At 40.4% G+C, this 21,750-nt stretch overlaps 1 protein-coding gene and 1 long non-coding RNA gene across 3 annotated transcripts in view; both read right to left on the minus strand.

The window, feature by feature from the left end:
- The window catches only part of LOC113046766 (gastrula zinc finger protein XlCGF8.2DB-like), a 110,223-nt gene that overhangs the window by 60,731 nt on the left and 27,742 nt on the right, over positions 1-21,750 (minus strand). The gene's annotated exons all lie outside the window — the stretch shown is intronic.
- On the minus strand, positions 11,285-13,828 carry LOC113046770 (uncharacterized). The gene is made up of 3 exons (XR_003276154.1): positions 13,705-13,828; positions 12,273-13,139; positions 11,285-12,070 (listed from the first exon to the last, which is right to left on the minus strand). It is a non-coding gene; the product is annotated as an uncharacterized LOC113046770 (long non-coding RNA).

The raw sequence follows: 21,750 nt of genomic DNA on the forward strand, positions 1-21,750 counted from the left end.
CCTAGAAAATGTCAGATTTTTAAAAATCCGGCATACAGCGCATTAGATCGTGACAGTGCATGCGTGCAGACGAGGATGAGCGAGCGCAGCTTTGGCTAGATTTATTTGGAGGTTATTGCTCATGTCTCATTCGGCACAAATCGAAATGTTTCCATATTCGCAATGTATTTGAATGTTATACTATTATTTATAATGTAAACTAGGCTTGTACTTAACACGCATTCGCATATAGACGGAAAAGATGATCCTCTTCATATGAGCAAAAACGTCCTTGGCATAACAGCAGAGTGGACCGGTATACTACGGTCTATTTAAACTGACCAGTGTAACCTTTTAATGTTTAGTTGACATTTTATTTTGATAATGAACAGACTGCGATGTAACTTTGAATCGCTAGAATATACGTGTGCAGCAGGCTCCGGGGCGATCGAAACAGCTGAGACATTAAAAAATATATATATTTTCCGCAAAAGTGTTTACTTTCATTTGTGCACACTCACAATAAAAACAGAAGATTTGTGCTCTTTTAAAATAAAGCAAACAAACAGAATGCGTTGTCATCCTTTTTTTTTTTTTTTTTTTGTGAACTTATGGAGCGCCCACACTTCTGTTTTAAATCCGTTAATCTTAATTAGCCTATTTAAGTCGGATATATTTCGCATAGCCTATTTAAAAAAAAAAAAAACATGAAAACAAATTGTTATTTTTATGTTGGGCCTATTACTTAGTAGGCTATAAATTTTCCTTAAAGCATCCCATTTTGTCCCAGGGCTTAGAACCTGTGCCCTAGTCAGGTCCATGCAGAAACTTGTGAACGATGCTCGGCGTCACCGTTTAGTGACAGCAGTGAACGCTCCAGGAATGTGTCGGTCACAGCGCCTATTAATCGCTGTTTTGAATCCAGCAATTATTTATTTAGAAATGATAAGATCTGATTATGACAAGTGTGGTATAAAAGCTTTGTTTATTAGAGGAATAATAGGTTAACTGGAAAATGTTAGATCGCGACCATGCTTTTGGACCCCATAGTCTTCATTTACGCGGCTTTGTTCTGGTTTGCCGGTTGGTCACGAATTTCCACAAATTCAGTATATTTAGGCATCGTTTCTTTTCCTAAATCTTCATAGTCTAACCCTCTAATTTCCCAGGTTTATTTTATTATCTTTCGCTTTTAATAACTGTTTTCGCATCTCTTACTGTGGTAAACATGCGAAGGGAAATTAAAGATTTCATGAATTAAGAATTCGTTCGATTTATTAATTTGTTCCCTTATTTCACTTAAATCATGGGTTATTTAGGGAACAAAATTAATGAAACATGGACAATTGCCACATTAATAATTCGTAGGAATGAATTAACAAGTTGTAGGAATGAATAGACTACCTGTCCTGTCACTGTGTCCCGCAGCCCTGCAAAGCGCACGATATAAAACAGTTATCTGATGAAATGATTAGTAACTACATTTCTATTGCATTTAATGTTGAAGAACTTTTATGTTGTTTCTATTTTAATGTACTTTAAAGTTTAAATCACATTAAAAGCTTAATTTGTACATTGTGAATGAATGATGATGCTTTTATATATCGTCACCGTCACTCACAGCCGCTCGCACGTGTTGAGTGCGCATGAGCCGCACGCAGCCCAACATTGAATCGGTTAACCGACCATCCATAGCCTTAATCGATTGCATCTCTTATCGACAATTAATCGATCATCGATTAATCGTTGACATCCCTAGTTGAGATGGGTTCCATAAATGTCCTGGAGAGAGGGGAGAGACACCAATGATCTTCTCAGCTGCCCTCACTATGAGTTGAAGGGTCTTCGGCAGGACACATTGCAGGTGCCATACCACACAGCTCATCAGGATGCTCTCGATGGTGCCTCTGTAGATGGTGTACATGATGGGGGGTGGGGCTCTGGCTCTCCTCAGTTTGCGGAGGAAGTAGAGATGCTGATTTGATTTCTTGGCCAGTGCTGTGGTGTTTTCAGTCCAGGAGAGGTCTTCTATGATTTGCACACCCAGGAACGCAAGAGTGTGTGCTTTCCTGAAGTCTACAACAATCTCCTTCGTCTTCTCCACGTTCAGAGAGAGATTGTTGTCCCTGCACCACCCGGCCAGGTGGCACACCTCGCTCCTGTAGTTTGTCTTTTGTCGGCTGCTAATGAGACCCACCACAGTCGTGTCATGTGCAAACTTAATGAAGAGGTTGGAGTTGTGTGACTGTGTGCAGTCATGGGTCAGCAGAGTGAAGAGGAGGGAGCTCAGCCATGTTGCAAAGCCATGTTTCTGTAAACAAAAACAAAACAGTCTCTTACAGTCCTCTGAGTTGAGTGAAGTAATCGGATATAATCCAGTTTATTGTCCAAAGTGTGTATGTTAGCCAGTATGATTGTGGAGATAGCTGGCTTGTGTGGGTTAGCAATTAGCCTAGCCCGGATACCTCCGCACTTACCCCTATTCTGCTTCCTCTCAAGCCACTTGTGGCGCTTCTGCTGTGGGCGAGATGCAGCAGCGGGGATCGGTGATGGTGAAGGCCTCCAGAGCAGACTGAGGTCCTGCAGCTCTTCGACGTGTGCAGAGTTTTCTGCTGCCATCGAGCAGAACAATCACAGCTGTTTGTGCGCATAAATACAAGTAGACGTGATCAAGGCATACAAAACTCACAAAACAAAAAAACACCATGACGGGACAGAGAGAAGCCACTGCTTGTGAACGCGTTGCCATCATCCGGAAGTACATGTAAATACATCTAAAAGTTAATCTAAATATCATGAGATTTAATGACATTTCATACTCTTGCTATGCTTAAGTCCAAAAAAAATCTAAAACACACTAAAACAATTATAAAAGGGAGTGGATATAGCAAATAAGCTAATGATTGGTCCTTTGCTGCCATCTACTGGAAATCCCTTGTGATAATTTAATGTCATTTTTATGTTAGAAGTGTTCTTGTTTTCAACCAAGAGACATACTGTTAACCATGTCTCATTTTCCATGTTATATTCATGAATGAAACTTCTACATTTAAATTTAAATGTACTTTTACTGCTTAAATGTAGTTTTAAAGTAATGTTTAAAAAACGTATTTTTACCTGCATATTGCCAATCTAGACAATTGTATTCTTACTGAATATTAATGACTATTAACTGGTTATTTCAAGTTATTATAAACTGATTCAATATTCAGGGGCTGACTTGATAGTGTAGAACCTACTTTATTGTTTATGCCTACTGTTACGACCCTTCTTCGGCTGTTAACAATCTAGGGATTGAGAAGGGGAACATTAAACCAGTCCAGGCACCTGTCAACACTATCACTGAATGAAATTAGAAAAACGAGAGACACGAAATATTCACATAAAGTTAATTTAATAAATGTTAAACAACTATTTTACATAGGAATAAAGAAAAATAATATTTACACAAATATTTTTTTTAGGAACTGAGGAGAACAAAAGGGAAACCTGGATTGTGCCACACAAAATAAAATAACAAAATCAAAAATTAAACTATCGAAACCATTTCCATCTACTCCTAAACTAAAATTAAGAGATCAAAGAAAATAAAAACTAAGCTGCTCTAACTAACCAAACCAAAAATACAGAGGGTGGAACAAATCCCTAAACTAGTGTGCATAGACAAAATTCCATGTGTAAATGTATGTCATGTGACATGCTTATCTAAGCCCCTCTCCTCCCAACTTAAAAGAGCGGTTTAAAACTTTCAAAGCTCACACATAAGGTGTTATTAGGGCAGTCACAACAGGCAATATTCACATAACAAAGTTGCTTAACAAAAATAAATCAAACAAAGCAAAACAGGCCACATCACAAGGCGAAAAGTCTCTCCCTTGCAATAGCAGCGTCTCCCTTGAATAGCGTTTCCCCAGGTGTCAAGCATCTGGATGATGAGGATCATGCCCTCACAGGGCACAGCCAATCAACTCATCATAGATTATTGACAGGTAAAACAGCAAATCAGTAACATCCTGTTAGTGACAGTAAGAGGGATGCAAAAAAACACAGAAAAGAGAAAAACAAAACACACAGAAACACTAAACGTCCCTAAGGATGTAACACCTACCCTAGTATAAAAACAATACATTAAATAATTATATATATTTTTAAACCTGAATGGTTTAATAATAACCTGAATAACCTACCTAACATTGTTCGGGAGGCAGACAAACTCTTGCAGTTTCAATCTAGATTAAAGACCCATCTCTTTAACCTGGTTTACACATAACATACTAATATGCTTCTAATATTCAAATCCGTTTGGGATTTTTAAGTTGCATTAATTAGGTAAACCATAACCGGGAACACTTTGCATAACACCCAATGTAGTTGCTACATCATTAGAAGAATGGCATCTACGCTAATATTTGTCTGTTTCTCTCTTATTCCGAGGTCACCATAGCCACCAGATCCAGTCTGTGTCCAGATCAGAGGGTCACTGCAGTCACCCGGATCCAGTACGTATCCAGACCAGACGGTGGATCAGCACCTAGAAAGGACCTCTATAGCCCTGTAAGACAGCGGAGACCAGGACAACTAAAGCCCCAGATACGACCACCGGGACAAGACCACAGGAAATAGATGATTCTTTCGCACAATCTGACTTTGCTGCAGCCTGGAATTAAACTGCTGGTTTCATCTGGTCAGAGGAGAACTGACCCCCCAACTGAGCCTGGTTTCTCCCAAGGTTTTTTTCTCACTTCGGTCACCGATGGAGTTTTGGTTCCTTGCCGCTGTCGCCTCTGGCTTGCTTAGTTGGGGTCACTTCATCTACAGCGATATTGTTGACTTGATTGCACACTGTTTTCCTAAAGAATGTTGTTCAGTTGCTTTGACGCAATGTATTTTGTTTAAAGCACCATATAAATAAAGGTGACTTGACTTGACTTGAAGGTACCCAGCATGCAGTGCGGCATGAATAGATTATGCATTGGAGTTTCTTTAATCTTGTTGGTTTTATTGGTGCTACTGAACTTATTTTTGGTTAACTTTTACCCATTTGTATTGCTTATTTTGTAATGTTAAGATTTTTTTATTATTATTATTTGTTGACTCTCAACATTATAGTGTTTTGTATGTCAAGTACTGATGTATGTGGACCATTAGATGATGGAATTGATTCATGTTACAGTCCAAACAGATGGGTCAAGCTGTGGCATTTTTCTTTTGATGGTAAGTTGCCAACTATTTAATGATAGCATGACAATTTGCAAAATTTTAATTATTTTTTTGTCTTTAAAATGTTACCTGTGTCTAGAATTAATCTTAAGGATTAAATCCGAGGTATAACTTTTTCGGCAACAGTTTATTGTAGGATCCCTTAACTAATTGCTTATTAGCATGCATATTATGCAAATTTAGTAGTTAATAGTGAATGTGTTCCTTGTTCTAAAGTGTTACCACTTTTTCTGTGCCATCCTACCCCGGATTAACAAGTAGAGATAACTATATGTAAGCCATTCTAAGTAATCTTTCTGTTTTGTTTTTTCCAAACTGCAGATTCCCTCCTGCAGAATGTAAAGCCCAACGTCTCCCAGCAGAAAGACTTTGGAACACTAGTTCCAGGTGTTCTTCGTCTTCCCATCATATCCTGTGTATAAATAGTGTTCAGAGATGAGAGCTTCTTTGTCGGCTGTTATATATGTAATTTCCCTCCTCTCCATGTGATTCCACGTCTGTGATTTAAGACTGTTTGATGGTAATACTCCTGCTTCTCCTATTTCCTTGCTCCTGTGTATCCTGAAAGAACAGCCGGCACAAACTGAAAGTAAGCTGCACGTTTTCCTTCCATTTTTTTTTCATTTGTTAAAGTGTTTTGGTTTTCCCGTTCATACCTCCCAGATGAAATAGAGGAACGAACCATGGTCCTCGGCTGGAAGGAGGCAGTCATCCGGTGTCTGAAAAGCCTCTGATAAAGGACCCATCTGCCGGCCATTCACCAGTCAAATCAGCCTGTCGTTCCCGTGTCGAGTCTGCCGGCTGTTCCCAAATCAAATCAGCCAGTCATTTATGTGGCAAGCCCGCCGACAGTTCCTCAGTCAAGCATGCCATCCCCAAAGTGCTTTGCTGTGCTTGACCCTCCAGTGCCAGCACCCCATAAGTTACTTAACACAGAATTAAGTAACAATAAAACATATGAGAAAGGAAAAAATTAACATTTCATAGGGCACTAAACATGTAACTTTTTATAAAGATTGAATAAATTGTTGTGAAAATGTAAAAGTTTCATTATTTTAATTAATTAAACATGCTTTTTGATTAATACAATTTCAATTTTACCGTTAAAAAGAGTCAAGAAAAAATAAAACGGAAAAAATAGAATTTGGAGAAAATTGTATTTTATTGGACCCTACTGTTACTTCCACCTACTTTTTCAGGCTTCTGATTGGCCATCATGGCTTTATGGTTGAGCTTATATAGCCACCTGTTGGTTTGACATGCTCTTGACTGTGCTTCATAGCATGCGTTTGCATTTTCATGTGGATGGAGATTGAGGTTTCTTCTTCACTTCTGCCTTTGGCTTGCTTAGTTTGGGATGCTTCTTTTGTTTGCGATTCTTTTGCAGTTTTTACATCCTTCTTTGCTGTTCTCAAAATCCATGGTTTGTCTAGGAGTTTGAAGTGATCTATTTGAACAGGTGAGCTGATTTGGTAAAATCCTCAAATATTACAGCAGATCTTGTATCTTGAGCAAATCAGGATGTGGTTTGCATTCAAGGTCTCTCAGGTCTGAGCATGTGCAGAAGGCTTGTCTCATTCACAAATGTGATAAACCTGTTAGCCAGCACCAGAATGCGGGCGTCCTGAAAGCCCCTAAACTCGCACGTGTCAGTGTTTACGAATAGATTAAATGAAACGGGACAAATTTAATCTTGACAAACTATGAATCATTATAAAAAGATTTAAGCCTCAAGCATCGACGACAGATCGCTGTTTTTCAATGGAAAGCTTATAAAGACAGTATTACCAGATCCGTCGTAATAACGAGTCATAAACACATCCACAGCTGTAAATCCCGGTTCCGTTAGAAAGCTAAGGGTCCACTGAATTTTGCTGCTCCCTCGTGATGCGCTCTGACGCACCTGTCAGCTGATGGAGGCGGTACTTATAGCGATCGCCTTTTTCTTTGTTTTATTTTTCAACAGTTTTTATATATGTTAAAGTGTGTTTTACGTTGATTTGACATAGTCTCATAAAAATATTTGCAGGAGTCTCATTTATCATGATATCTTCTTCAGATTTGAAAAAGAAACTCATGAGACGTGACTTTCAAACCATTACTTTTCTAGGATGCTCTAGGACTCATTTCATGTATTTTATGTATGTGTCTAAAACTTGTAATATTTTTGAGCATTATCAAATCTGGTTGATAAAAAGTAAAACCTAAAGGGTATTTTTTCCAAAGACACCAAAATTATGTTTGTAACACACTGAAGTAGGTAACTGTTACAATTATAAGTTAGGTAGAGCACTTTCAGCTGTGTGTCCCATGGAACACATGGGAATGGGGGTACTGGCTAAAAGCTTAAAAAAACAATTCACAGCATTACTTTTTCTTGCAGTATTAATTTTTTTTTCTCTGAAATGTTTTAGAAGCTTACGAAATATGCTTTTTTTTAGGACAAGTTGCACCAGTTCTCAATAATAATAACAAAAGAGGCAAAAGATTTGTGAAATTCACCAGTGTGACTGTTGTGCCTGTAAATACAAGTCTAATCATAGAACAACACTAAAGGAAAATGTCATGAAGAAATTCTGCTACGCATATGTGTGTGTGGTGTCTCTACCAAATAAAGATATACAAATAATATTCAAGTATAACAATTAACTGTAATCAAAACAAATATAATTAGAGTAACTTCCACAATGAATGTATATATATATAGGTGGCTGGGGCCCCGTGGCCGAAGGGAAGGACCCGGTACTGCCAGTGGCCGCTTGGGGTGGAGAAGGCCGTCTTAGGTTTAGCCTGTTCCGTCAGTGGGACTTCCCAGTAGCCCTTGGTAAGGTCGAGAGTTGATATGAACCAACCAACCCTTACCAACCGGTCCAGCAGCTCATCGACGCGGGGCATCGGATAGCAATCAAACTCGGAGACCTCGTTCAGGCGGCGGAAGTCGTTACAGAAGCGGAGGGTGTTGTCGGGTTTCGGGACCATGACGATGGGGCTGGACCATGGGCTGTGCGATGGTTCGTTCATCCCTAACCTCAGCATCTCCTGTACCTCCTCCTCGATGGCGTGTCACAGAGCCTCCGAGACACGGCAGGGCCGCTGCCGGACGATGGTTCCCAGTGGTGTGCGGACATCGTGCTCCAGTACGTGGGTCCACCCAGGCTGGGGAGAGAACACATCCAGAAACTGACTGACCAGCTCTTCAGCAGATTAATGTGATACAGCTGAGCCTATCTTCTCCTACCGGGCTGCCACACATGGTACATAACGAGGACAACTTTTTCTGTGACTGTATAAGGGCCTTGTCAGGTATCTAGGAACTTGCATGCAGCTGTGGGCACAAGGACCAGGACGTGGTCTCCCCGCTGGAACTCCCGTGGTTGGGCCGCCCGATTTACTGCGTTGCTGCACTTGTTGTGCTCACACCATATGTTCCCGGACGACGGGCATCACTCTATCAATCCGTTCCCTCAGTTCACGCACATGCTCGATGGTGGTTCGGTGTACCGCTGGTTGTTGTTCCCAGGCCTCTCGGGCCACGTCGAGCAGTCTGTGGGGCTGTCGGCCGAAGAGCAGTTCGAAGGGGGTGAAGCCCGTGGAGGCCTGAGGGATTTCCCGAATGCCGAAGAGCACGTAGGGGAGCATCTGGTCCCAGTCCCTTTTGTCTTCGGCTGCCCCTCAGTGCAGCATCTTCTTCAAGGTTTGATTAAAACACTCGACGAGCCCGTCGGTCTGGGGGTGGTACACCGTGGTGCGGAGCTGTTGTACCTTCAGTAGCTTGCAGACATCTGCCATCATCCGGGACATGAAGGGGGTACCGTGGTCAGTCAGGATCTGTGACGGGATGCCGACCCGGCTGAAAAGGAGGAAGAGCTCCTGGGCTATAGCCTTGGTTGTCGCCTTCCGGAGGGGGATAACCTCAGGGTAACGGGTGGCATAGTCCACAACTACCAGGATGTGTTCGTGCCCCCAGGCGGACTTTGGCAGCGGCCCGACCAAATCCATCCCAATCCCCTCGAAGGGTCACGTCATCATGGGCAGTCATCCTGGGCAGCAGCTGGGTTGCTTGGACACGGGGTCTGGTAGCGGAGTGCACGGGGCTCCGGTCAGGGGGAGCATGGCCAACTCTCGCTCGGATTCCCCCTGCCGGGCGCCCATGTATTCCATGATTTGTTGCTGGCGGATGCTCACCACGGTGACATGTTTTAGCAGCTCTTCCGTCGTCGGGGGAGGTGCGCCACCTGGGGAACCAGAGAAAATTTGTCAGGTAGAGACTGTGAGTGGAAAAAACAAACGAACAAAGAAATCCAAACCAATTGACTCGTTGCACGTGGTGAGGGGTAGTGTCATCGGTGTCCACTTCACTAAGTTGCACGCATTTTCCACCATTGTGGCGGGGTGAAGTAGGACACAACACGTAAAGGAGGGTAAATTCCCCGAAGGGTGCATTTATTAAAGAATCCGTGTGAGAACTGCCGGTGCTGTGAGGTGGTTTGGGTGTTCGGTGCTCGGCGTCCTGTCTTGGTAGTGCTCCGTGCTCTCCTGTATATATGTATGTGTGTATATATATATATATATATATATATATATATATATATATATATATATATATATATATATAAATAAATGTATTACATTGGATTTCCAATTACACTCATCATTATATAAAATTCCATTTACAACTTGCCTAAAAGGGAACCACACCTTTTAAAAAAAACTCTGCTTTACTCACGGTGCCCCACCGATCCCGCTGGTTTGGTTTCTGGGAGCCTGGCTAGAGCGCCCCAGGCCTTCCCGCTGGCTCATCCGGACGCTCAGGCTCGGGTACGCGATTCAGTTCACCCGGCGTTCCCCCAGGTTTCGGGGTGTCCGCGCAACAATGGTGGGCAAAGATGCCCCTATCATGCGCGCGGAGGTCACGACCCTACTGGCAAAGGGCATGATAGAACCGGTCCCTCCAGCTAAAGTCCAGCTTTTACTTTTAAACTTCCACCCTGCGGGCTGGGTACCTCAGAGTTCTTATATATCACCACCCTGGTGGATGCCTGCAGCCTGCTAGCATACGTCCAGCTGGAATAAGCTACCCAGTGTATTCTGTGTAAGCTATAGGCCCTCACTCGTGCTGGCCTCACGACAGGGTGCTATCACTCACACGGGTCGCTGGAAGACAGCCATGTGGCGTTTTGTAAGGGACTCCATTCATAACGTCGAACGTGACCGACTGAAGGAGGGAACGGAGACGTTACGTCCCCTTGCCACATTGCTGTTCCGCTGAACGGCCGGGTCACTGGCTCAGCTCCTCAGCAAATACTTGAATACAAGTTGCTCGCGCTGCTCCTCATATAACCGCTCTGTGGGGCGGAGCTCGGGATGCAAATTCCGCAGACCAAGATACTTTGTGTAACACTGGCTTGATTTGTACCACTCGAAGGTGATTGGGCTCTTGGGCGAGATCCCATTCGTAACGTCTCCATTCCCTCCTTTAGGGAACATGGGTTGCATAAGTAACCAAAGATGTTCACCCTATAATGAAAATTTGCTGTTAATTTATTGACCCTCAGGCCATCTAAGATGCTGGAGACTTTTTTTTTTTCAAGCCTGTATAAAGTGTGAAAATTAAGTCTGAGTGAAAATTTTTATAAATGCAGATTATTATTAAATAAAGGCTATTATTTGTTGTAATGTGTGTATTTTTACTTATAGGCAGACAACAGTAAATAATTTTCAATATTTTTCTTAAACTATTAAAACCTATAAAATGAAATCATAGTTTCATAGCAAATTATGACGCCTAAATAATAAATCTCAATCAAGGTTACATTTAAATTGCATGGAGTAAATGGTTACTTGTTTATTGACATTTAAATGTTTGGCCAATTAAAATATTTAGCTGAATGAACTATAAAGCTAGTTCAGTAAAGGTTGAGCCAACTAAAAAATTAAAATTCAGATAACACTTTGAAGACAGAAATTGACAGAACGTAAAGTTTCTGTGCAACTAGTTACTAAATAATAATTAGTTGAAGCAGCCTGGATTTTTCTAAAGTGTAAAGTGGGGTAAAACGTTTCTCTCCAAAAATAAATACAAAATCAAGTCAAGATACATTTTATTGTCACTATGTAACTGCATTGACAAGAGGGACGTAGAAGTATTCACGACAAAGCTTACACTGGTGAAGTACCTTGAGAGACAATACATTTCACAGTAAATGAACTAATTTTCAGGAGTAATAGACACAAAAAAGTGTTTTAAAGTTTGTTTTGTAGAAAATCACAGTTATATAAGTTATGAAAACACTAGGTCCATAGAACATGTTATTTAAGAAACATATAAATATATTTAGAATGACATCATATTTTTTTTCTCAAATAGTCTGGGCAATCATCGTAGTTATTTAAAATTACCTCAAGTTAGCATCAGGTAGCTAGTTAACTTGCCAGTTAGCATCAGCGAACAGTATTTTTCAAATAGGCTCTTATAATTTTATAATTTATAATTAGCGATTATAATCTTTTTAGCTTTAAACTAAAACTGCCTGTACTCTGGTTTTTCTGTAAATGTATAAGGCAAATTGCATTGTAAGACTTTTAAAGAATAAGTAAGATGTAATACCTATTACTCATATTTGAGGATATAGTTAACCTATTTAGGAATATTATTAATAAATACAGAAAAAACATTAAGCACTTAACTGATTTGCTATTTAATTGACTTTGATATTTTGGTTGGAACTGTATTTATATGTATAGATAATATTGTCTTTATGATGTTTAACATCCACGATGGCACTACAGATGTCCTGATGTTTATTGTAGATCATAGTGCTGTTGTCTTTGTGTTGATGATGTTCTTCACTGGAGCTGACATTTGCTATACCTTCCAACAAAAAAACGGGGTTAAAAAAGTGAAGTTTCTTTTTTTAACAAGGTAAAAAAAATCAAAACAATCATAAAAATGGATAAGGATCTTAATATTAAGATTACAATGTTCAGAGCACATTTGACGGCCACAATTAGATACAAATTGTAAAATGTCCATATTTTTATAATTAGTTATTAAAGAGACAAATGGTTCTCACCCATCTGACAAACATCCTGCAAATATTCACTGAATAATACAGGAGCCACAATCACAGGAGCCACAATCACAGGAAACGCAATCGCAGGGGCCGCAATCACAGGGGTCGCAATCACAGGGTCCACAATCACATGAGCTACCATCACCAGCACCACCAGAGCCACCATCATCGGGGCCACAATCACAGGAGCCACAGTCAAAGGGGACAAAATAACAGAGGCCGCAATCACAGAAGCCGCACTCTTTTGAAGGCCCTTCAGACGTCTTCTCCTCAGTCCTTTGCTTAGGTTTAGGACTTTGGGTTATTGTATGACGATGACATTGGCATTTGTTATTACAATTCTTTTGGCAGTTTTTACATCCTTCTTTGCTGTTCTCAAAATCCATGGCTTGTCTAGGAGTTTGAAGTGATCTGTTTGAACAGGTGAGCTGATTTGGTAAAATCCTCAGATCTTACAGCTGATCTTGTATCTTGTGTGAATCAGGATGTGGTTTGAAGGCAAGGTCTCTCAGGTCTGAGCATGTGCAGATGTCTCTTACACACTCATACACAAATGTGGTCATAAAAACAAATCACAGCGTTCCTTTTCCTTGCAGGATTAATATTTATTTTTTCTGAAATGTTTTATACGCTGAAGAAATATCCTTTTGAGGACTAGCTGCACCAGCTCCAAGCCTGGTGAAAGTTAATGTGTTTAAACAGTGTATGCAGATTGAGGAAACAAGAACAAGACAGCTGGTTTTTTTTTCAATATTACATTTAACCCTTGCGCAACAAGCTGAGCTAATCAAACGTTCCAAGTTTCACTCTTGCTCAATAACAGAAGAGGCAAAATATTTCTGGAATTTACCAGTGTGACCGCTGTGCCTGTAAAGACAAGTTTAGAACAATAAACAATAAAGGAAAATGTCAAAATGAGTTGCTACTGCTAGCTCTTCTTTCTTTTATGTGAATTAAATGTTTGATAACACACACGCTATGAAGCATCAAATAGGCGGGAATAACCCATTTATTGTCACCGCAACTCAGTATACTGAAGAAATTCTGCTACGCATGTCTGTGTGTGGTTTGTTTATAAAATAAAGATATACAAATAATATACAAGTATAACAAATTACAGTTACCACAACAAATACAATCCCACAATGAATATACTGTATAATACATATGCAATGATTAATACAATAGAAAACTGGACAGAGATGAAGCTGCTCTGTCTATTAGCACGCATGTGCCAGATAAGTACTTTGACTCTTAGAAATGTATATTTGATAAACCATATAACGAATAAATACAGAAGATTATGTCATCTAAACATAACAGAGATATATGTAAATCCAGTATGTAAATATACACACTTAACACTTAACTTGGACACACTGAGCAGTTAAACATTCATAAACCTAGTAGAGAATAGTAGATTGCTACTTACTTTATTGTCCCGCACACACCGTTAGCAAAGACTGCTGTACAGCTTTCATCTCTGCATCAGTTCAGTGGGCGGCACCAATGACCTGCGGAGCACTGATTGGTCGCTGGATAGATACAGCATGAGAGTCAACTTTGATGTATTGCAAAGGAAACGAAGACACATGAATACAACCACAATAGGGTTTTTATTAATATTATTTATTTTATTTTTTAAATATTTTGAAATTCAAAACTGAATGGCAAAGGCATGTAAGCCTGGAGTCAGTCTAAATTAAATAACCCAATATGACTGAATCTTATACAGAAAGGTTTGTGTGCTTGACACATACTCAGATGAATCACCATGTGGTATTATATACCATATTAACTTTTCTTAGGATTTAATGAATATAGGGACCATAACAGATGTGCTGCAAATCTTGGGCAGCATTCATTTTCTTTATGATTTCAACATGGCCAAGATCTATATATTAACCGTTTAAGTGTCACAGAATTGGAAACAACCGCAACAAAAGCACAAAGAATGGAGTGGAGTAGGCTAATGTACATCACATTATATTATCACAATATATTCAAAAGAAACAATCTCTCTCTCTCTCTCAATTCAATAGGCTTTATTAGCATGACTTTGTAACACAATGTTCCCAAAGCATTAACATTTATAACAACAACATACATAATAATGAATAAAATCTAAATAAATGAAAAGATAAAGTAAGTTAGTATTGAGTTAATCATTCTCTCTCTCGCTCTCTCTCTCTCCCTCTCTAATACACACACACCCTCCCACCCATGATATCTTTTCCTGTAATGTGGGCTTTTTTCTGCAGAGCTCTGTTTATTTTCGGTTTCACTTGAGCAAATAAAACAACAGAATTCAGTGCTCCTTTGGTCACATGCTAGAGGACAGAAATTTTATGATTTCTTAATGATGATAATAATAATAATACACTTTAAACACAATAAATATACAATGCAAAAATAAAATGAATGATAAAGTAAAAGCAATCCTAAACCAGAATGCTTTTAGAAGACACACAGATGACAGAGTTCAGTAAGATAGGACCTTAACCAGCTAGTCTCTTTTTTTTTTTTTTCAATTAAGTGTTAATTAAGTTGGGCCGCAACCACAACCTATGAGATTTTAGGCAGGAATGGAAGATTTAAGATCAGGTGAAAATCAAAGAATGTTCACATCAGAGTTTTTTTTTTTTTAAACGGGAGTGACAACAGCAGTTTTACATGGGACCCATGGCGGATCAGGCAGCTCATGGTGCCATGGCAGATCCGGCAGACCAGGGAGCCATGGCGGAGCAGGCAGTTCGACCTGGCCAATATTTGGCTTCGAAGGCCATCCATTGACATGCTGCAGGTGCAGTGGCCCTCCCTGGGCTTAACTTGGTGATTGGAGCCCTCGTTGGGCTAGATGTGGGAACTGCAGCCAACACTTGGAGTGGCCTCAGGGGCTGGAGCCGACACTAGAGCGGACTCATAGGCTCGAGCCAACAGTCGCCCTTAGGTTCCTCCCTTGGTTTGGGGTCGAGTATCAGACTGCTGTCAGCTGAGGGCTTGGGAGTGAACTGGCCAGTCGGCTTGTCCTAGTAACGGCCAGCAGGCTTGACTTCAGAGCAGTCAGTTGGCTTGAGAGTGCAGCGGCCAGTGGGCTTGACTGCTGAGTGGCTGGCGGTCTTGACTTCAGCGTGACCGACAGGCTTCACTGAGGAACGGCCACTTTCTCTAGTCTGAGTACTGGGATGATGCTGGGAGGATCTGGGTGGTCGAAGCCATTGGCCGGGCATGTGGAGGATCCTGGCGTGGGGTGAGCTGTCGAGGCCCGGTGGTTTTCAGAAGGGGCTGGATGAGGAAGGTCCATTACTAGCTCTACCTCTAATTCGGAAACCATTTAAATAGAGAACAAGGTTAATCAGCTCGATCAAGGGGGGAGATCGCAGTGGATAGTCTCATCATCAACCCCAGCTGGAAACACGCACCTAGAGCAGCATCGTGCCAGCTCACCCAGTTAGCAAGCTCGAGGAATTTTCCACATATCGCTCCAACCTTCGACCGCCCGGTTGCAAACGCCAAAGCCTGTCCTCAGCTGCTGTCATCCTTCTCTTTATAGATCAGGAATTCTTTCACAGTGCTGCTGCTACTTTGAAGGAGCGAGGAAACAGAGGGATTCCGTGAAGAAAAGGTGTTTATTAACCAAAACAAAGCACGCACATGTAACAGAGGGGATAGACAAACAATACCGGACACTGGACATTGAAGCACACAGGGCTTAAATTATGGGACCAATTAAGGGAATAACAAGACACATCTGGGACTAATTAACATAATCAGGCACGAGGGAGAAACTAGTAAATGGAGCACATGGGGGAGGAAAACACAAGACACAGGACTGACAGTATGCACCTGGCAAACTCAATTATTTGTATTACAGTCTAATCTAGTCCACCTTATTAAAACATAAACAGGTATGCACTGCTGTGCTACTACAGGTATTTTGAACACTGAAACTTGAACTTGTACAAAAATGTTGTGCAAACCCTTCAGCAATTGGGGCTTTTAAAAGTAAATTACTGTTAAAGCTGCAGACCGTATTTTTGGGGCTGTATGGGGTTAATAAACAGAACTGCATGCGTCTACTTCTCTGTTTGTGTTTAAGGCGATTCAAACAGGCATTGGGCTACTCCGCAGCAGTACCTACCCAAACCAGTCTAAATAGTCCGAATATAAACATTTATTATAGGTGTACCATAGTGATTTAAATGCAGACAGGCCTTTCCTGATAACATTCATTGATGATTTGGACCAATCAGACACACAACTATTTGTTATATTTAGAGCAAGACTCATTCAATTTCCTCTTAGGAAAGACACACAATGGACTCTTCTCTAATAAGTTCATAAGAAAACCTCTCTTTGAATGAACACACATATCCTTTAGGTCATTGTGTATATTACTGCTGTTCTTGTATATTGTCTGTTGAATTTGACTGTTTTATGCATGCTTATGATAGAACCACTCATTCATGTAATCTTACCTATATATATATATATATATATATATATATATATATATATATATATATAATCTTACCATGTTTAGTATCTCTGAATTCGTTTTCTGATGATCTAAACAAGAGTGTATATTATATGTTAGTACATAGGCAATATATTCATGTTCTAAGAATCTTTAGTAATTTTGCCTCAACACCTAATTGAGTTCCATTTGCAAACTGCCATGCTTTCAGACAAAGGGCCGTAAAACTCCCCAGTATTTCCAACCTCCCACTTGAAATTTCAGGCTTTCTCATTGGAAAGGCCCATCCTGAGAGGCTTGAACCATCTTAGACTTTAAAAGGCTCATACAAAGTTCCACCCAGTTCTTCTGCTAAATCCTCTGTGTCCGTGTGGAAAGCTGGTGTGGGCATGCCCCGGTGGGCCACAACACATAGCTCAGGCAGTCTGTGGGACGGTTAGATTCTGAGAAGTGAGGATGTGAGCTAGAACGCTTCTGAGGACACTCTAAGTTCCTGGCAGGCCATCGGCCTTGACTTTACATTCATCAAGATTCTCTGACTCAAAAATGGTTCTTTCTCATCACCTAACTCCAGCCAACCTACTGGAGTCCCAGAGCATCAGGACTCTTTTTTTTTTTAAACAGGCGAGATGTGCAAGTATCAAGTAACTTAGTCTTATTAAATGATACATTAAGTATACTTTGCACTAAGAAACTTTGAACTAAGAAACTGATGTTTGCTCCAGGCTGTAGATCTGCTGAATAAGAAGAATAAGAATAAGAAGCAACAAGTCCAGATTATTGTCAATGATAAAATCTGACAGTAGAAAAGCTTTATTGTTCACAGAGCGCACATTTAATAACACAGCATTTAAAGGGCTGGCAATCACTACAGTGCAATGCAACTCACATGGCAGATATGAAAAAAACATTTACAAAAAAATATTTTGATCTTTATAGCTTATTTGCCCTTTATGACAACTGTGAGGGGGATGAATGTTTTTATAAGCTCCCACCTTTTTGTCCATTTTCCATGATCTGGGGGTGACGCCTGCTTTGCAGTCTTTAAGCTTCAAAAATGCTCTTCAGAACTCTACGGGTGATGTTACGAACACTATGTTCATGTTTTTATACAGTCTATGGTAAGGCCATGTTTGTTGAAGCCGTGTCACCACCAGCTCCAAATTACCACACCTGTATGTCCACATAGCTGAAAGAAAGCCTCCAGGCCAACATCAATAAAATCAAAATCCCGTAGTAAGTAGGTAAAAAAAACTGCATCACCACATAAAAAGATGATGACACAAGTGATAAAAGCAGTGGAGAGTGGAGGCAATGGCCTCTAACAGCAACTTAAACTCTATAAGTTTTTTTTAACAAACAAAAAAGTTGCTGCCAAAACGTGCCAGGATACCCAGCTCAACCAGACCCGAAAAACAACTATTGGAAATTACAAACCCGATTCCAAAAAAGTTGGGGCACTGTACAAATTGTGAGTAAATAGGAATGGAATAATTTACAAATCTCTTAAACTTATATTTTATTCACAATAGAATATAGATAACATATCAAATGTTGAAAGTGAGACATTTTGAAATGTCATGCCAAATATTGGCTCATTTTGGAATTCATGAGAGCTACACATTCCAAAAAAGTAGCAATAACAGGCCGGAAAGGTTACATGTCCATATAAAGAACAGCTGGAGGACCAATATGCAACTTATTAGGTCAATTGGCAACATGATTGGGTATAAAAAGAGCCTCTCAGAGTGGCAGTGTCTCTCAGAAGTCCAGATGGGCAGAGGATCACCAATTCCCCCAATACTGCGGTGAAAAATAGTGGAGCAATATCAGAAAGGAGTTTCTCAGAGAAAAACTGCAAAGAGTTTGAAGTTATCATCATCTACAGTGCATATCATCATCCAAAGATTCAGAGAATCTGGAACACAATCCACCGTGCCATTCACCGTTGCCAGCTAAAACTCTATAGGTCAAAAAAGAGGCCATTTCTAAACATGATCCAGAAGCACAGGTGTTTTCTCTGGTCCAAGGCTAATGTAAAATGGACTGTGGCAAAGTAGAAAACTGTTCTGTGGTCAGACGAATCAAAATTTGAAGTTCTTTTTGGAAAACTGGGACACCATGTCATCCGGACTAAAGAGGACAAGGACAACCCAAGTTGTTATTAGCGCTCAGTTCAGAAGCCTGCATCTCTGATGGTATGGGGTTGCATGATTGTGTGTGGCATGGGCAGCTTACACATCTTTGAAGGCACCATCAATGCTGGAAGGTATATCCAAGTTCTAGAACAACATATGCTATCATCCAGACGTCATCTCTTTCAGGGAAGACCTTGCATTTTCCAACATGTCAATGCCAGACCACATACTGCATCAATTACAACATCATGGCTGCATAGTAGAAGGATCCTGCAACTGAAATGGCCAGCCTGCAGTCAATTAAATGTTAATTTCTCTACCATAAGCCATATCCAAAGGTGTTACAGAGAATTTGGCAGTACATCCAACCATCTGTCGTCTGGCATTTTGGAGTTGTTCTCTTCATGGATGAATCCCGGCTTTCACTGTACAGGGCAGATGGCAGACAGCGTTTATGATGTTGTTTGGGTGAGCGGTTTGCTGATGTCAGCGTTGGGGATCGAGTGGCCCATGGTGGCAGTGGGGTGCTCTGGATCGGCCTATATGACAGCGTGTTCCAGTTCCTGACAATATCCAGCAACTTCGCACAGCCATTGAAGAGAAGTGGACCAACATTACACAGGCCATAATCAACAACCTGATCAACGGAGAGGAGTTCCACTGCATGAGGCACACCAGGTACTGACCCCCCGGACCCCCCGGAATACAGTAAAACTGAACATTTTAGAGTAGCCTTTTATTGTGGCCAGCCTAAGGCACACCTGTGCAATAATCATGCGGTCTTAGCATCATGTTGATATGCCACACCTGTGTGACGGATGTATTATCTCGGCAAAGGAGAAGTGCTCACTAACACAGATTTAGACAGATTTGTGAATATTTTTGAGAAATTTGAGAATGTCTTGAGTCTTAACCAGGAACATACTCTGAGTTTAATGAACTTACTCCTGGATGCATTTCTGGAGCCACATACCTAGAGTAAGCAAGGTTAGGGTAAGCAAGCGGATAAACTCAGATTTTGGTTCCAAAATCAGAGGTAACGTCCAGTGTATGTAAGTAGCCATAGCAAGTTATTCTCTGAACATAATCTGCCCTGGAGTAGGTTATGTTCTAGGGTTTGTTCACTTCAGTGCTATCAACATGCGTCACCTAACGATGAGACTCCAGTGGGCATGACAGATCATGTACAGTATTAAATATTATTGTAATTTTTACAATATAGTTACGTAATATACTATACAATACATACACATATTTAATTATAAAGCACTTATAAAAGTAATATATTCATTTAAATTCTGCATGTAGCAGACGCTTTTATCCAAAGCAGCTTACAGTGCATTCAGGCTATACATTATTTTGTGTGTATGTATGTGTTATATAAGGTAATATATTTATTATCCTTAAAATGTGTATTTTATATTATCCACTCACATTATGTATCTATATTTTCTATAAGGTATTTCTATAATAAAAATACATATAAGATTTGTTATATAATTTGGAAACAAACCAACAATATTCAGATGCTTCTCAATGAATTAAAATGTTGTGAAAAAGTTCATTTATTTCAGTAGTTCAACTCAAAACTGTGAAACTTGTGTATTAGATTCAGTGCACACAGACTGAAGTAGTTTAAGTCTTTGGTTCTTTTCATTGTGATGATTTTGGCTCACATTTAACAAAAACCCAACAAATCACTATCTTAAACATATTAGAATACTTAATAAGACCAATGAAAAGATTTTTTTTTTGTGAATTCTTGGCCTTCTGGAAAGTTTACTATACATTTACTCAATACTTGGTAGGGGCTCCTTTAGCTTTAATTACTGCCTCAATTCGGTGTGGAATGGAGGTGATCAGTTTGTGGCACTGCTGAGTTGGTATGGAAGCCCAGGTTTCTTTGACAGTGGTCTTCAGCTCATCTTCCTCTTGACAAAAGCCCATAGATTCTCTCTGGGGTTCAGGTCTGATGAGTTTGCTGGCCAGTCAAGCACACCAACACCATGGTCATTTAACCAACTTTTGGAGCTTTTGGCAGTGTAGGCAGGTGCCAAATCCCATTGGAAAATGAAATCTGCATCTACAAAAAGCTGGTCAGAAGAAGTAAGCATGAAGTGATCCAAAATTTATTGGTTGACGGGTGCAGTTACTTTGGTTTCCAAAAAACACAATGGACTAACATCAGCAGATGACACTGCGCCCCAAATCATCACAGATCTCTCTTTTTTTTCTCCACACTTTTTCCTTCGACTCAATTTTCTGTTAACATGCTTGGATACAGCATTCTGTGAACAGCCAGCTTCTTTTGCAATGAATGTTTGTGGCTCCTTGTGAAGGGGGTCAATGATTGTCTTCTGGTAAGATCAGCAGTCTTCCTCATAATAATGTAGCCTAGTGAACCAAACTGAGAGACCATTTTGAAGGCACAGGAAACCTGGTGCAGGTGTTTTGAATTGATAAGTTTATTGCATGTCACCATATTCTAATTTGTTGAGATAGTGAATTGGTAGTGACTTTTTCACAACATTATAATTCCGTGAGAAGCACCTGTAATTCTTATTCTGGAGGATTAAAGAATAAATGGGGGGGGGGGGGGGATACAAATTATTGCCAACAGACAGTGAAGCCGCTTCTTTATTATAGATCAGAGGTTAGCAGTATTTCAGACTGGACCATCCAGACAGTAAAACAGCGACTAGGGATGCCACAAGTACTGGCACTTCACTACCAAGACGATGCTGAAAATGTAAAAATGTGATGATACCAGCGTCTCTGTAGCGCTGGTAGTGAGTTACTGACTCCAGAGTATATTCGGTAACCGCAGCTGTGTTCAGTCGCTTCCGTGTTAGTCTAAGCGCTG

The sequence above is a fragment of the Carassius auratus genome, chromosome 28 (genome assembly GCF_003368295.1).
Source record: "Carassius auratus strain Wakin chromosome 28, ASM336829v1, whole genome shotgun sequence".
NCBI lineage: Eukaryota > Metazoa > Chordata > Actinopteri > Cypriniformes > Cyprinidae > Carassius > Carassius auratus.